The sequence below is a fragment of the Belonocnema kinseyi genome, chromosome 9 (assembly GCF_010883055.1).
Source record: "Belonocnema kinseyi isolate 2016_QV_RU_SX_M_011 chromosome 9, B_treatae_v1, whole genome shotgun sequence".
NCBI classification, from domain to species: domain Eukaryota; kingdom Metazoa; phylum Arthropoda; class Insecta; order Hymenoptera; family Cynipidae; genus Belonocnema; species Belonocnema kinseyi.
Window position 1 is genome coordinate 46197034 of NC_046665.1, and position 6078 is coordinate 46203111.

The window sequence follows — 6078 nt, forward strand, 5'->3', positions numbered from 1 at the left end:
TCAGCCTTGGAGGAGATTATGTTGAGAAATAAAAAAAAAATTCTTAAAAACGTTGTTTTTCTTGGTCAGGCCGGAAACTTATCAATCCACCCTCGTATACACTCTAAGAAGCTTGTAATTGGCCCACCGTGGAGACCGCTCGAACCTGATTAACCAATCAAGTATTTTTTTAACGCGGGAGGATGGACAGCCAATTCGGATTAGTATTATATGCATTGTTCATATTGATGATATTAGGGTTTTTTCAGATTTTGATTATTTCTCTATGTTTTCTTGGAAAAATTTTGTGTTTTTGCGTTGAAGTTTATTTTGTGAAATAAAATGTCATGTACTGTTTTGAAATAATGCTCAGCTTGTGCTGATTGTACGAAATGTTTTTGCCTGACTTTACTCTCATGTTCCTGTATGCGTATCGGGCATAGGCTGACCGCTCTCGCGGTTTCTCAAATATAGACTTTTTCACAAGAACAAGATTCGTCATTTGGCAAATAAATGAAATACGAAACAGCTAGTTTTATTATAATGAATCATCGTACAAGCATTAAATCTATTATTTCAAAACTGAATTAACTGAAAATTAAAGTAATCAGAAATACAAATTTTAACTCTGTACTTACAGATTTAAAAAACAAACACTAAAATTTGGTTCACTATGAAAATTTTATTTTTATTTGTACAAAATTGAGCTTTAAATTTTCAAATAAAAGTATTAGGGGTTGAATGCTGCGAGAAGAAAGCTTTCAAGATTCAGCAACAAATAAATTATTAAACTGTATAAATGTATATACGATGTTCGGTTCACTTTAAATAAATATATACATTATATCACATAATATTAATTCCATTTTTTCATTTATCAGTCTTGTCATTGACGTTTTACCAAATTATTCCGTCAAACATTCTAATTACAATGACCATTACTTTAAAAAAATATCTCCTTCAAAACATAAAATTGTTAAGGTCTAAAATGTACCAAGATTCTTTACTATGCAACTTAAGTTGTAGTCATACATATTTTAATTATTATATTTACATATTACATGATCTTCTGATCATGTACATATTTTCAATATTTTTTGTCATTGAGGTCTTAAATATTATGAATTTTTTCATTAGCTACATTAATGATTTTAACTATAAGTTCTTTTAAACTTTAAAAAACAATGAAATCAATAATATCAGCAAAATAAATCATAGAAATATAAAGTTGGAACTGCTTTCAAAATGTATCTCAAAATTAAATTGTATTCATAATGAACTACAAATTTCTATGACTTTTTCCTTTTCTTAATAATTAGTAATAGTTGCTTTTATTTTTCATATTTTTTTCTGTTCATTTGCAAACAGCATCAAGTTTTGAATTATTTTTGCTTTTTCTTAATACAATTCACCTACTTTTTGTGGTGCCATCTATTGGATTAGTTTTACCGACATTTCCCTTCTGGATCGTAAGAGAACACAAAACTAGGGGTGATGCATTTGCATGGGGCTGTTTTGAACTAACCAAAAAATTATTTTTCCGTCAGCATTCGCATAGAATAGTCAACAATGTCGCGACGCGACGTCCCATACGATTACGTTCAATGCTCATTCATCCGCTGCTTATTTTTTCACGAATTTTCAGATAAACGTATTACAGATAATATCCAGGTTTCCAATACACAGAATAATAAACTTTTAGCATTTATTAAACCAATTGAATATAATTTACCTTACATAGCTTTGCACAAAATTTTTATATATTTATAGAAATATGTTAATGAGATGGAGTTTTTGGAATTATCGATTTAAATTATACATACCTTTCGTGGATAAATCCACTTTGTTGCATTGCAAATCGTCAAATCAAACTGATTTTGTGAACTTGCTCACTGACACGCACTTTGAACTTTTACACACTTTTAACGCAGCACGAAAATACTTAAAGTTGGCACTAAAACGCGACATGAATATGAGGCACTGAGCTACCTCTGACATCTGAAAGGAACGAAATGGTTCCTACCTTACCGACTACAGCAGTTCAAATTTCAATAATAATCTTTTTTTTTGCCAGCTCGTTTGGTTTTACGACCACTGTGCGACGGTATGTGAAGGTGAAAATGACACCGCCTTAACATGCCAAAATGAAACCCTCCGTGCCCGACTTCAATCCGGGTGATTTAAGGAAAGCAAAAATTAGTTTACACGGCATTGACTGATCCTCCATATTTCTGTGGAAGTTGCCGTGCATCCTCTTATCGAGGAGCTGTTTGGGGAAGTTTTCACAGTGCTTTCTTAATCCGGGCTTTCAGAAGTGAGTACTAGAGATAGATAAGATTTGATGCATTTCGCTCACCTCTCATACTGAAGTTAAGTCCGAGTATTTCAGCAGCCTCCTCCCGTCCTTTGTACAGAATCGCTTTCTAACCATTTTAAGAAGAGAGTGTCTTCCATTTGTGCTTTTATGTATTTTACCGAGAATAATCCTGTTGTGAAGATATTCAAGGTTCAATATTTCGTGACCACCTTGAAGGCGTTTGATGTAGAGTCGCGGAACAGAAGACTTAAGTTGCATACTTTTCTTCATGTGCATAACCTTTCTTGTCTCGATATCAAGGGTTCTTAGTTCTTTCTTCTTCCATAGAACCACTTCAAATGAATAAAATACTACCGGGACGACAAGCATGTTCGTGGGAAATACTTTGTTCCTCGCCAACAATTCGGAAGAACAAATTTGCCGGATGAGACGTTCGTATCTGCTTCGGAGAGTATCCTTTATAGATGTCACATCCTGAATGCGGCTCTGTGGCACGCCCGGGTATGTGTAAGTCTCTCCAGCACAAGGATGTCGTATAGCGCTTCTATCGACGAGCTCAGGGTCTTCAGGAATGCAATTGAGTTTTCCTCGCTTCAAATAAACCTTGGTGCATTTGTTTAACCTAAATTCCATTTCTGTTTCCTTAGTGTATCGTTCGACAATCCCCAGAACTAGATATAGTTGCTCTTTGTTTTTAGCATGGATCTTAAGATCATCCATGTAAAATACATAAGTAACCTTGTACTTTAGATTTGCAGGTTTGTCGCGAAAGTACCCCTGGGATTGACGAAGTGCTAGAGAGAGCGGTAATAATGTCACTGGTAGGATACTGCATCTTTGCAGACACATCTATCGATGAGCATGTTTTTCCGACATCTTTCTACGCTTTAATTTGAGCTGTGAATATATTATACAGTGTGTTCAGACAAGGGATTGGCCTGCAATTCTTCGGATCAGCTAAGTTGCCAATTTTCGACAGGAGTACTGTGCTCGCTTCTATCGATCAATCCGAAATTGGCTCTTCCGATTTTTAATATGAGGGGAAAATACGGGCCAGATGCTGATGGGTTGAAGGAAACTTTTTCCACGATAAAGTCTGGATACTATCTTGTCCCGGAGCGGAATAGTTCTTCATACCTGTTTAAACTTTTTTCACCTCCTCGGTAGTGATAGGTCGGCATTCTTCTTCTGGTTTTGGCCAAATTTTACAAACATATTCTTTGAGCTCCTACACAATTCGTAAGAATTTTTGGCGGTGATGAAGTGTGGGGGGGGGGGGGGCACAGCTCTGAAATATATAAAATCAAGCGGCCTAAAACGTATGATGCTTATGAAAATCGTCAGTCTTTGACAATCGGCACCAAATTTTTCACAGACATTCTTTTGACTCCCGGACGGATCGTACGAATTTAGGGGGATCATAGAGTGTGTATGGGGCACAGATTTGAAATATATAAAATCAAGTGGCCTAAAACGTATGATGCTTATGCAAATTGATAGTCTTTGACAATCAAGACTAAATTTTTCACTAATATTCTTTGGGCTCCCGGACAGGTCATAAGAATATTTGGGGATAATGGAATGTGGGGATGGAGGGGGGGGGGGGTACAGTCTTTAAAATATATTAAATCAAATGGTCTAAAACGTATGATGTTTATGAGAATCCAATTTTTTGCAATTGGGACCAAATTTTGCACAAATATTCTTTGGGCTCCCAGACAGGTCGTAAGAGTACGGGTGGGGCATAGGAGCAATAAATATAGGTGGAGGGGTTTACCCGCAGTTTTTGGCTATTTGGAATCAAATTTTTCACAATTATTCTTTGGACTTCCAGACAGATCGTAAGAATTTTGGGGGATAATGGAGTGGGGGGGGGCAGCTTTGAAATATACAAAATCAAGTGGCCTAAAACGTATTATGCTTATGAAAATCAACAGTCTTTGACAATCAGCACCAAATTTTTCACAAATATTCTTTGGGCTCCCGGGCAGATCATAAGAATATTGAGGGATGATGGAATGTGTGGGGCGGCACAGTTTTTTAAATATATAAAATCAAGTGTCATAAAACGTATGATGCTTATGAGAATCGACAATCTTTGACAATCGGCACCTAATGTTTCACAAATATTCTTGGGACTTCTGGACAGGTCGCAAGAATAGGGATGATGGAGTTTTTGTGTGTGAGGGGGGCACAGTTTTCGGAATATATAAAATCAAGTGGCCTAAAGTATATGATAGTTGTGAAAATCGACAGTCTTTAACAATCAGTTAACCGAAGTGGGGGGCGAAATTTTTGAAATGCAGTGAAACTCTGAGATAGTGCCCAAAAAAGCGGTTTCTACGAAACGACCCTCTATCTGGGTTCCCCACCTCCTCCACACTACGAGACATTTTGTTAGAATAAATGACAAAATGATGAGAATTTAGTATAATATTGTTTCATAGTAGAGAAAACAGGGTTTGCGTATCAAAAATTAATATGGCGGTTTTCAGCTATCAAAAACTAATATTTTTTCTTGAACAAATGGAAAGGATGTTGCATTAAATCTTATAAAACTTGCAATAATTTAAGATTCACTATATGAAAGTTAATAAGCGAAGCTAAAACTATATAGTAATACATTTTCGGCATATGAGAATCTCAAACGACTATGGAAAATAACTTACTCCACCAAAAGATTTAGCCGTCGGAAGTAGGAACTAAATACACAAATTAAATAAAATTAAATACGGAAACATGCGTACAATTATTATTTATAATATCATTTACTTAACTCATTCACTACATACATGATCGCTATGAAAAATCGAAACTTACCTAAAGCAATAACGCATTCCCTAACAACTAAACCCCACCGCTAACTTATATTATGGAATATTTAGCAAAAATCTCGGCTAAGCGATGTCGATTGACAACTCATGGCAGTATGAAAAGTATTCGGGCCCTTTTTCACGAGTGATGTGTTGCTTCAGACATTGCCTTAATAGATAGGTTGAACATTTTATCTCTTTCAATTATTAAATGATTAAATACCGCAACGACGCAGACATAGGATATCTTAAAATTGTCGTAAAGACATCGTAGCGATGTTGTAAAGACGTCGCCAAATTTGGTGCCCACTGGGTCAATAACTCAGTATAATAAACTTGAGTGTACTTAGATGTTATATTTTGTAAATTGTACTCATTGAATAAAATCTTATTACCTTAGTGTATAAATTTCGTGTGAAAGAATTCCTAATGAATAAATGAAAAGCCTATCTTTTCTATGTTATACATATTTAATGATTGTTACAAAATATTAGTGTAAAATAATACAAGACATCAAGGGATGAGTTCTGTATCTGAAACTGTAATTAATCTTTTATAATAGGATTTCAACCAATTCTTTATTTTTCAGTAGAAAATGAACTATTTTATTCCAAACAAGCTTTTTTTCATTAAAGATTAATTTACATCTAATATTGATGAATAGCATTTACTACGATTTTGTAGCTCACGTTGATAATGATCATATTCTTTAAATAATGAAATTTTCATTTTTACACCACAATTTTGATAAATCAATTTAGTAAAATTTTTGAACCCGCATTGTAATAAACAACAATGACCTTATATGTTGAAAAACACATGTTGTTGCCACTTGGTAAATTCTTTCCTGAAAATTTTGGTAAGAGAGTAGTTCAATAAGTCCTTAGAATGACCAACAAATGGCGCGCGAATCGCTCCAAATCATCTGTTTTCAGTCAGCACCACTCCCGACTAGATATATGGTGCAGT